The following is a 12,260-nucleotide window of genomic DNA, read 5'->3' on the forward strand; positions in this document are numbered from 1 at the left end:
TCCTCTTCTTCTAAGGGCTCCAATCCAAACACCGGGGCTCCAACATCAAGACTCATCTAAACCAAATCACCTCCCAAAGGCTCCCACTTCCTAGTACCATCATACCGGGGGTTAGGGCTCCAACATACAAATTGGGAAGGGGCCCCCAAAATTCAGTCCCTGACAACCACTTTGTGACTTTTGTCCCCTGCCAAGCCTTTCCAGGACTCTGAGGAAAACCATTCCAAAGAGTAGAGCATCTCAGGGGCCCCTGCCAGCTGGTCCCTCAGGCAGCTTCCCTCTCACCTCGATGCCCATCCCTGGCCTGAGACCCTAGTGACCCCCTGGCTCTCGAATAATGCCAGTAAACCAGATAAAGCCAGAGATTAGGGGAGGGCATGGGAACCACCTCCGGATTCAGAGCAGGCCTTTTAGGCAGAGCTCCTACCACAGCTGGAAGCTGACCCACCCTCAGCCCATCCCCCCTGGTGACTCCCCAGCCAACTTTTTTTATGAGAGGAGAAACTGAGGCTCAGCAAGGTGAAAGGACTGGTCAGCCACAGTTCTAGAGCCCCTAGCTCTTCCACTCCGTGGTAGATGCCACAAGGCACTGTTCAGACCCCATTTCAGAAATAAAGGACCTATTTTTCCAGCTGCTTAAAGAGGTGCAGGCCCAAAGCCCCGAGTGGACAACTCCTGTGGAGAATGTTTAGCTGAAGGGGACCCCACATCCAATGGCTCATCGTCACTCAAATAGAAAGACCTGGCCGTCTTGGGTAGCCTGGGTGGCTCAGTCAGTTGAGTGCCTGACTTCAGCTTGGGTCAGGATCCCAGCATTCTGGGATCAGGCTCCTACACTGGGCTCTGTGCTCAGCAGGGAGTCTGCTCCCCCTCCCATCCCCCATCCTCTCTCTCTAAGAAAATAAATACAATCTATAACCAAAAAAAAAAAAAAAAAAAAAAAAAAGGCCTGGCCCTCTTGTCCCTACTTGAGACAATCCTGAAGGATCATCCCAGCTTCAGAGCTCCCTATGGGAGACTGGGACATTCACTGAGATTCCATTGCAGCTTGACCCCTCCCTCTGTCCGATCCTCCTTCCTTCCCTTCCTTTAGCAAACACCGGCTCTAAGTGCACTCCCTAAAAAGCCCATTACATGCTAACTTCCACCTCAGAGTCTGCTTCTAAGGAGCCCAGTCCACAACATACTCTGAAGTCTGGGTGTTTTCCACTGTTCTGAGAGACCTTGCACCTGACTTAGGGAAATAACCTTACCCAAAGGAAGACACAAAATAAACAGCTCCATGGTGCCTGGGTGGCTCAATGGGTTAGGCATTTACTTTTAGCTGAGGTCATGATCTTGGGGTCTCAGGATGGAGCCCTGAGTTGGGATCCCTGCTCAGCCGGGTCCCTGCTTCTCCCTCCACCTCTGCCCCTCTACCAGCTCATGCTCGCTCTTGCTCTCTCTCAAATACATAATATAAATCTTTTTTTTTTAATTAAAAATTAAAAAGTGAACAGCTCCATGGGGAACATGGAAGATGGCTCCTGTTCCTGGCAGAAGTCAGAAGGAAGAGCAAATCCACCAGTGGACAGTCCAGGTATAAAGTGAAGGCTCTAGACACTTGTGAAGACCCACTGTGGGCTCAGCTGGCCAGGGGAGCAGAAGGCAGATGGTGAGCATTTTGGCAGCATGATGACCACATGAGGATAAGTGGGAAGTTAGTTGGCAATTAGTCCACCACACCTGAGATAGCACATTCTCCCTCAATCTTGGGCACATTGGCAGATGTAGGGTGTTGAGATGGGGGTACCAAAAGCCCAATTATATCCTCTACAGGTCACAGAACACCTGGGATACTGGGCCCAGCTGAAGAATTCACTTTTTTTTTTTTAAGATTGTATTTATTTATTTGACAGAGAGAGAGAGAGAGAGTGAGAGTGAGAGAGGGAACACAAGCAGGGGAAGCAGCAGAGGGAAAGGGAGAAGCTGGCTTCCTGCTGAGCAGGGAACCCAATGAAGGGCTCGGTCCCAGGACCCTGGACTCATGACCTGAGCCGAAGGCAGATGCTTAACAACTGAGCCACCCAGGTGCCCCAAGGACACACATTTTTAAGGACAATATTGACCAACCTCAGCTGTACACCAGGGTCTCAAACTTAGAAGAGAAAAACAAAAGTTAAGGGTGATAGGACCAAATCTGACTTGAGTGCCAGTTTTGTCTTCTAAAAATGTAAATACCATAGTATAGAAAGAATTTAGAGGGCAGAGCAAGAACTGGCAGGGATCAATCACAGAGGGGTGAATGCGAGCTGTCTAAAAATTGAGGAGGTCAGCTTGAATAGCAGTGTGTTCCCCATCAGCTGGAAATGCCCCTCAAACACCTCAAGGATCATGGTCCCTGCACAGGCTAATTGTCTAAGATCTATCCCAGCCTTCTTCTTCAGCATGTAATAGCACTCTGATGTTTAGCCATGCATGTGGCTGCCCAGAATTAAGGGATTCCTCGGAAGCTCTTTCAGCTAAGAATAGCTATAGAACTAATTAAATCCTGTCAATACAAGGAATATAAGCTGAACTTTGTGCAGCTTCCAGAAGGCATCTTTAAAAGATGGCAAGTCGGGGGGCGCCTGGGTGGCTCAGTGGATTAAGCCGCTGCCTTCGGCTCAGGTCACCATCTCAGTGTCCTGGGATCGAGCCCCGCATCGGGCTCTCTGCTCAGCAGGGAGCCTGCTTCCCCCTCTGTCTCTGCCTGCTTCTCTGCCTACTTGTGATCTCTCTCTCTGTCAAATAAAATAAAATCTTAAAAAAAAAAAAAAAAAGATGGCAAGTCGGGTCATTCTTCATTCATTTCTCCTTTCTGCTCCCTAGACTATATGGGTGGAGCGGCTGGTGCTCAAGCAGTCTTCAAGAACTACAAGATGGCAGAGTAACAAGCTATATGGAGACTGGGTCTCTCTCTCCAGAGTCTTTTGCATCTTATTTAAGTCACTGCTCTTGGGGGCTTTCCTCACACACTAGCTGATCCGAATCCCCAGTAACACAGTTCCTAGGACAAATGGGTGACCATTGATCATTTTTCTGTCCAGCATTTTCCCTTTTTCTTGAAACAGTACTTCCCCTTCTTCGTGGAAACACGTCTTCTTTTATTTTTTCTACAGCTTCTCTATACAGTTCCCCCCCGGGGTCTGGCAATCTTAGAATCTACACCCCTGCCTCAAGGTTAAGAACCACTGGCAGCCTTACAGAGAGAAGGAGTGATTAAGGGCCAACGCAGAGAGAAATAGAGCTGAGAGGAGAGGATGCACCCGATGTTTCTGAGTTTCTCGTTCCAGTTGCCCCAAGGTCCCACTGAAATCTGCCTGTCCTGTGTTGGTTATAAGAGATAGCAAATGGGGATGCCTGGGTGGCTTTGTTGGTTAGGCGTCGGCCTTTGGCTCAGGTCATGATCTCAAGGTCCTGGGGTCAAGCCCCACGTTTGGCTCCCTGCTTGGCGGGGAGCCTGCTTCTCCCCCTCCCTCTTCCTCTCCCACTCCTTCTAATTGTGCTTGCACTCTCTTTTTCTCTCTGTGTCAAATAAGTAAATAAAATCTTAAAAAAAAAAAAAAGTAGCCAATGTCCTCCTGCAAGTTTGATGACTGCCACTTACAACCCAGAGAGTCCTGGCTTCTGTGGAATAACGTGGAATCACGTCACCAGAGGTAGGAGCAGCCTAGCACTGGAAGGGCAGGTAGGCAAGAGAGAATACCCAGAAGGCTCAGAGGCAGGAAGTCCTGAGGAAGGAGGGGAGAAGTGGGCCGGGCCTGGAAAGAAGAGAAGGCGCCCCTGAAGAGGAACGTAGTGAGAGGAAGGGGGTCTGGGGGAATGCGCATGGGGGACGCTTTGAGAGTCTGTGTGGGAGAAGGGTGGGAAGGGGGAGATGGGGTGCCACCTCGTGAAAGGCCCCGTATGTCAAGCTGGGGCTTTAGTTCCCTTGGTCAGCAATTCTCAGATGGTAGTATTCCAGGACTTCTTTAAAAATGCAAATTCAGAAGCCAGTTGTGGGCAACAAGGTGCAGTCAAGCAGGGAAGAGATCAAGCGTGTTTGGGAAAATTAGACGGCGACAGTCACACAGACTGGAAAGGAACAGGGCAAGGGGCGAGACAAATGGTGGTCCTGGAAAAATGACAGAAATGGAAATGGTGAGGAAGAGGGGAAATCAGGAGGTAACTTTGGAATGTGAGAATGTATGAAAATTTTGACGACTGGATGGGGACAGTAGACGGTGACTCTGAGTGACAGGGAGACTGACAGACGTGCTGGCAGTTATCCAGAAGGTGGCGGTGGCCTCACCTGGACACGGTGCACATTGACACTCCTTAGGAAGAACAAAAGAAATCTCTGTGGACCGTTGGAGACAAAGGCTGGAGCTCAGGCTGGAGCAGGGCTATGGATTTCGAACTTAGCAGCATCAAGGTGGGAGCCGGTCAGAGTGAGATCTCTGAACAGGAGCAGAGAGGGGAGCCCAAACTAAGGACTGGACTCTCTCATTCTGTCTCCTTATGGAATCCGAATTCTAGAACCAGACTGAACTCCTTACTGAAGGGGAAACTGAGGCCTAGAGAGCATTACTGACTTAAGGTGGCCAGCGGGTAGAGCAGAGGCTCATTTTCAGGCTGCAGCTCTTCCCTTTTGTTTTTGTATGTGTCCCCCACGTGCAAGCAGGGGACAGCATCTGCCCAGGACACCATTTTGTCTCTCTTCGCAAAAATATGCCAATAGGTTTAAAGTGCTCTAAAAGGTAAAAATTTCCCCCTTATGCAAGAACTGGATTCAAGCACCAAGAGAAAGAAATCTGATGAGCTCCTCAGCCTGACAGGGATGTGAAGACCCTTTCCGAAGGGGCACCCAACCCTCTGCACAAAGCTCCAGCCACAGCCAGGATGGCTTAATTTGCAAGGACACTGAGCTGAGCGGGTCTCACTGGCCCCAACCATTAGCTGAGCTGGGGTGAGGCCAATGCCAGCTGAGCTCTGGGTACCCCTACCAGGGTGCACTCTCTTGGAGAAGATTCTGGCCTGTGCCCTGGGGATACACTCAAAGGGCTCGGCAGACTTTGTCTCCTCTGGCAGTTTGGTCTGGGACCTCCTTCCTCTGGCCTCACTTTCCTGAAAGGTTTTGGGGTCCTCAAGGCTCCTAAAGCTACGTCTCACCAAGTTCACTTCTCTTTCATACACCCCCTCCCTCCAGCTCTTGTTGAGACAGCAGCCAGCCCTAGAGATCCAGCCTGGAAATGAATCCGTTTTGCCTTGTAATTAATCCATTGAATGGTACGTTTAAGTTTTACGTGCTTTTTCTGAACATATTTTATTTTACTAATAGAAAATGTTTTTTTAAAAAGCGGGGGAAGAGGAGAGGAAGAAAATAGGTCCCAGGGCAATCATCCAGGTCACATAATGTTTCTTCGTCAGACAAGAGTTTTCACAACTCAAGAGTCTCCCCTGGTGTATGTAATCATTGGTTTGTGAAAGGCACATAGTAGGCACTCAGTGGATACTTGCTGGCCCAATGAATCCATGAACAAATGAGGGGTTAGGACACATAACTTGGACAGAATAAAAGTCCCAGTGAGAAAGAGGCGCAACTCTGAAAAACTGATGGAAAACACTGACTTGCCCAGGGCCCTAGACATAGCCTAGTTGTTTCTAGGCTCCTTGAGTCAAACAGGGCACACGCCTAGAGAGGTCACCACTAAGTGCAGGGTTCTTTGCCCAAGGTTTCCTCACCCACCCCCATTCATACCTGTCTGGAGGCAACACTCCAGCCAGACCAGCAAGAAACTGCCCTTTTAAAGGCATGGGAAACACAGGTGAGCAGCGAGGGGAGCCCAAAGCAAGCCGTCTCTGGCTGTCCCCTCCCAACTTCTCACGCTTCCCCACTGAGGGGCTGTCCTTTCCCTCAGCAGCACAAAGCCAGTTGGGGAGGAGGGGCAGCTTCGGAAGATGAAACCAGACCCTTCTTGGGAGGCTCACAGGCTGGGCTCCGGGCCTGGGCAGGGCCAGGCCACGTGTTGTTATGGTTGAGTCAACCAGCTGGGAATCAGCAGGGGTTTGTAAGGAAACCACATTAATTAGGAGAAAGCAAACATGACAGTCATTCACTCCCTGAGCCCTTTCCCCTGGCTTCTCTTGCAGCCCCCTCCCACCTTGGTCTCTAGCAGATCAGCCTTCTCCACCTTCCTGCGCCTTTTCACTGCCTCTGTCATTCACGGGAGAACATCTGTGTGGCTCTTGGCTCCAACCCATTCTTCCTGGGTGAGGTGGGAGGAAGGCAGGAAGAACATCTTCATCCCCAGCTGGGACCAGAGCTTCCTTAGCCCTGAGGCCATAGACAGGCTGACCCACCCATGGCTTCCCAGTGTTTTGTCTTTGCTCTGGCCCCATCTGGCTGGCCTGGTGGCTGGGAGCAAGTCTCTAGACCAGATTGTTTCTGCTGCTAGTTTAAGTTTCTCTTGGCAAAATGAGCATTTCTAATCTCATCCCTTGTGAACATTTCCCCAAACACCTTTATTAGGACAGTTTACTGGGGATGTGAGTTATCTCCAGATTTAAGATATAGGATCCAGGACAAGTACTGGACAAAGGAAGGAAGATTTCCCTAGCAAATGGGCTGGAAGCAAGGGATCTGGGCTCCTCAGAAGAAGGGATGGATAAGAAATTTTGTTCAGCTAAGGAGTGGCTGGTTCAGCAGCCTCCGTTATCTCATCTCCATGCATCCCAGGGTCACTCTGCTCTTCGGGGTCCAGGACTGCTAATGCAGTTACAAACAGCCCGACCCAGGCACCAGAGTGACTCTGCCAACAGCCCCAGAGACTCCAGCTCTTGAAAAGACCCTTCCTGTGCATAGCAGCTATCATTCTGCAGCCCCCAGAGAAGGGCCCTCACTCCCTCTCCCTCTTATTCCACACCACGGTTTTACTTTTTTTTTTTTTTAAGATTTTATTTATTTACTTGATAGAGAGCATGAACACAAGTAGGGGGAATGGGAGAGGGAGAAGCAGCGCCCCGCCGAGCAGGCAGCCTGATGTGGGACTCGATCCCAGAACCCTGGGACCATGACCTGAGCTGAAGCCAGACACCTAACTACTGAGCCACCCAGGTGCCCCCCACAGTTTTACTTAACAAACAAACAAACAAAAAATCCATGGGCACCTGGATGGCTCAGTCAGTTATCCAATTCTTGGTTCTGGCTCAGGTCATGATCTCAGGGTCATGGGATCGTGCCTTGCATCTGGCTCCAAGCTAAGTGCACAGTGTGCTTGAGATTTTCTCTCTCCCTCCCTCTTCCTCCTCCTCCACCCCTCTTTGAGCTCTCTCTCTCTCTCAAATAAATAAATAAATAAAATCTTTTTTAAAAAATTCCACAACACACCCAGCTGGGTAGCAGAGTATGTAAGAATCACTGATGAAATAGAAAATGTTTTTTTTGGAGTAGGGAGATAGGTCTTAGAAAATATGTTCAAGGTAAAAGCAACTTAGATTCCTAGCAACTGGAGACTGATTAAGTAATGACACTTTCAGACAATGAAATAGTATACAGCCATTTAAAATAATGCTAAGGGACAGAAAAAGAGACCAAATAGAAACTCCAGAGACCGATCTAGACCAGATAAAATGTGATGGGGGAATGTGTGGTGCTTTTAATAAATGGTGCCAGGTCAGTTAAATATTGCTAATGGGAAAAAAATGAGTCTTAATCCCAATCTCAGATCATGTAATAAAACAATTCCAGGTGAGTTTTGATCTAATTTAAAGGTAAAACAATACAGTTTTGAGGGGAAAAAAAAACAGAACATCTGCATGATTTTGAGGAGGAAAAAAATTTAAATAAGAAACCAAAGGGATACACACTGGCTCAGTTGATTGTGTGTGATTCTTGATCTCTCGGTCATGAGTTCAAGCCTAAGGTGGGCATGGAGCCTACTTAAAATATCAAAAATACCAACTACAAAAGAAAACAATGATAAATTACACTGTATTAAAAATTTTTTAAAAATTTAAGGGGTGCGAGGGTAGCTCAGTCAGTTAGGTGTCTGCCTTTGTCTTAGGCCAGGATCCTAGGGCCCTGAGATAGAGCCCCACACTGAGCTCCCTGCTCAGCAAGGGAGTCTGCTTCTCCCTCTGCCACTCCCCACTGCTCGTGCTCTCTCACTCATTCTCTCTCACTAATAAATAAATAAATAAATAAATAAATAAATAAATAAATAAATAAAATCTTTTAAAAAATTAAAATACTGCTCATCAAAAAAATATACTACAGGAGTGCCTGGGTGGTTCAGTGGGTTAAAGCCTCTGCCTTCAGCTCGGGTCCATGATCTCAGGGTCCTGGGATCAAGCCCTACATCAGGTTCTCTGCTCAGCAGGGAGCCTGCTTCCTCCTCTCACTCTGCCTGCCTCTCTGCCTACTTGTGATCTGTCAAATAAATAAATAAAATTTAAAATATATATATACTACAGAAGGCAACTCAGAGAGGAAGATGACATTTGCCATAGTTATGTCCAACAAAGGACAATTATCCAGAATATATAAAGAACTTCTACAAATCAATAAGAAAATTACAGGAAGGGATGTGTGGGTGGCTCAGTCAGTTAAGCATCTGCATTCAGCTCAGGTCAGGATCTCAGAGTTCTGGGATGGAGTTCCAAATCAGGATCTTTGCTCAGCAGGGAGCCTGCTTCTCCCTCTGCCTCCTTCTCCCCCTGCTTTCCACTCTCTCCCTCTCTCTCTCTCTCTGACAAATAAATAAATAAAAATCTTTTTTTTTTAAGTTGCTTCATTGAAAAGAAAACAGAAAAGAAAAATACAGGCAACCCAGTATAAAATGGGCCAAAGAATTGAACAGACATTTTACAAAAGAAAATATCTAAATGGCTTATAAACATATGAAAAATGACTCATCTTCATTAGGCACCAAAGAAATATAAATTAAATACACAATGAAATCCTGTGACATACTCACCAGAATGATCAAGATGAGAAGTATAAAAAATATCAAATATTGATAACTATATGGAGCAACTAGAACTCTTATACACAAATGGTACCAGAATAAACTGTTTGGCAGTATCTACTATCTAGTATCTAAGTACATGCATACGCTATGATCCAACAGTTCCACTTCTAGATAAAGTCCTAAGGGATGCTTGTTCTTGTGTTCACAAAAATCATACAGAAGATTGTTCATCACAGCGCTATTTGTAGTGGTCCCAACTGGAAAGTATCTAAATCCTATTAACAAGAGGAAGGTGAAACAGCAGGTATAATCACGGTAGAACATTCTATAGCAACGGGAACGAATAAATGGCAAGTGTACATAACAATATGGATGAATCTTACAAACATATTGATGAGCAGGTGAAAGAAGACACAAAAGAGTACATGCTCTGTAAGAGTCTATTTATACAAAGTTCAAATAAGGAAACAGTAATTTATGATGCTAAAAATTTAGGATAATGATTACCCTTGAAGAGGAAATAATGTCTGGGCGGGGACACCAGGGGGTCTTCCAAACTGCTATTAATGTTCTATTTAGTGGTGTGGATAATGTATTCCCTGTGTAAAAATTCATCAAGCTACAAACTGATAATTTGTATACTTTCTTTTTTTTTTTTTAAGATTTTTTTGGGGGGGAGCACTTGGGTGGTTCAGTCGGTTAAGTATCTGCCTTTGGCTCAGGTCATGATCTCAGGGACCTGGGATCAAGTCCCACATCGGGCTTTCTGCTCATCAGGGAGCCTGCTTCTCCACTTCGCTCTGGCTGCTTGTACTCCTTAGCACAAATAGTACAAATAAAATCTTAGATTTTATTTATTTCTTTGACTGAGGGAGAGACTGAGAGAGAGAGCATGAGCAGGGGGAGAAGGAGAAGCAGACTCCAAGCCTGACCACTTGGAGCTTGATCCCAGGACCCTGAGAACATGACCCAAGCCGAAGGCAGACAACCAACTGAGCCACTCAGGTGCCCCATAATTTGTGTACTTTCTTATACAGGTTATTCTTTATTTTTAAAATTTTTTAAACTGACTGTCTCCTGAGCAAAATCTGGTCTCAAATAATTTTTTTTCATGTAGGGACTAATAATAAATAGGTTCAGAAAACTAAGATATTGAAAAGCAAGGTATTATTTCAGTATTATTTCATTTTGCTAAATGTAGTGTTAATCTCTGGATTAATGGTGATATATATTTTCTTTTTACTTTACTGTTTTCTCTTTTCTACAAAAATGACATTACTTGTCATTGTATAAAATACAAGTTGTTTCTTTTTCTTTTTTAAAGATTTCATTTATTTATTTGACAGACAGAGATCACAAGTAGGCAGAGAGGCAGGCAGAGAGAGAGAGGGGGAAGAAGGCTCCCTGCTGATCAGAGAGCCCAATGCCAGGCTCGATCCCAGGACTCTTAGATCATGACCTAAGCTGAAGGCAGAGGCTTTAACCCTCTGAGCCACCCAGGCACCCCAAAATACAAGTTGTTTCTTAAAATAAAAATTGAGTATAATAAGTCAGGATAAGATAATGAAGAGAGGGTTGACACTCAAATACTTTAGCTCACTGTGTCCAAAAATAAGCTCTGGGTAGGGGCTCTCCTACTGCCCTTGTTGCTACTGGATCACCAGAAGCTGGGGACTTATAAAGAAACAGGGGATGTGGTACAAGCAGGAAGGGATCAATGTCATCATACAGAAGGAAAGTGGTAGCTATAGAAAAAGCCAAGGTTTTCCTGATCTTAGTCAGGACATCTTAAAAAATACCCCACCAAAACCCTTTCCTCCACTCCTAATTCACGTGTCTGTTTCATTCACCCAGACTGATCTTTTTCTCCAGGATCTGCCTTTGCTGAATGTGATGTTTTATGGTAACCCAAGCCATTTTTCTACTGTCCTCCTTGTGTATGGTGATATCACTCAAGCTCCCCATGGAGCAGCTGTTCTGCAGTCCCAACTAGAAGATGGGACTCTTTCCCTCCCCTTTATCAGGAAACATTTAATACTCTGCCATTTAATGAGCCTGATTTTTCCGTCTATGAATCAGAGTGGGATAACTAGAAAATCCCCTTTCGGGTTTATTATGAAGGGTGGAAAAGAATATGGAGGATATTACGGGTTTATTATGGAGGGTGGAAGAATTGAGCTGCGTATGTTTATGGAGGATATTTCGGGTTTATTATGGAGGGTGGAAGAATTGAGCTGCCTATGTTTCTTATATAGATCTAGGGGAGCATCCTATATATTCTGCAAATCCAAAAGAAGAAAGTTGTGTTTTCTTCTTAGTACTACAAGCCTCTCATTATGAAAGTATATCAAACTATGACAAGTACCTAGCCCAAGGGCCGTCTCAATAATTGCCTTATTAATTAGCTTTTGTTTATTGAGCACTTAAGTCTTACCTAATCTTCCCAACAACCCTGTAAGTAGATTCCACTCATTCAACAACTATATACTGCACTTAAGTGACATATAGGTGTCAGCACAGTATTAATGCTGGAGATAAAAGTTAACAAAAAAACTATCTTTGCCTTCACGGAGTTTACAGTCTGGTGGAGAGACAAAAATACAAATAGATGTAAAATGCCATTATGCCAAGTACCGAAAGGGAGTTATCTGGCTCTGAGAGCCAGTAACAGCGAAGTTAAGGAAGACTCTAATGTGGAAGTGAATTTTGAGCTGAGCTCTGAGAAGTAAGTAGGAGTTTAGCAGATGGCCAAAGAGCAGGTAGAGGAAATAGCTATGCGAAGGCGCTGGGGCCAAAAGGAAGTGTTAGGTATAGGAGAATTAAAGACAAGTGCATTTTTGAGGGTGGGGGAAAGGGAGATGGGTGGAGAAGGTATGCATTAATTCTATGCCAGGTCAGCCTGATACCTGACGTTCAAGAACCAGAGTCCCAACAATTTCAAGCTCTACTGCACAGATCTAGCCTTAGCCACAAGAAGCATCAAATCCGCATTTGAGTCGAAGAAAAAGTTTTTAAGTAAACAGGGGTGGTATATGTGATTTTTACAAAGGAAGCCTGTGAGGGAACGAAAGCGACCTGACACACTCGGAGGACTGGCAAGACCGGAGCTAGAAAACCTGCGCTAGACCCTCAGAACAAAACACGGGCTTAACACAGAGATCTCTAGGTTTAACCCTAACGGGAGAAAAGAGGGAAATGGAAGCGCAAGAGCATCGGAGCGTGAAGCCCACAACCTCACACTTCCTGCTCACCACTGCGGCTGCGCACACGCCATTCCGGAAGCGGAAG

This window comes from Mustela nigripes, chromosome 5 (genome assembly GCF_022355385.1).
Source record: "Mustela nigripes isolate SB6536 chromosome 5, MUSNIG.SB6536, whole genome shotgun sequence".
In the NCBI taxonomy this organism is placed as follows: domain Eukaryota; kingdom Metazoa; phylum Chordata; class Mammalia; order Carnivora; family Mustelidae; genus Mustela; species Mustela nigripes.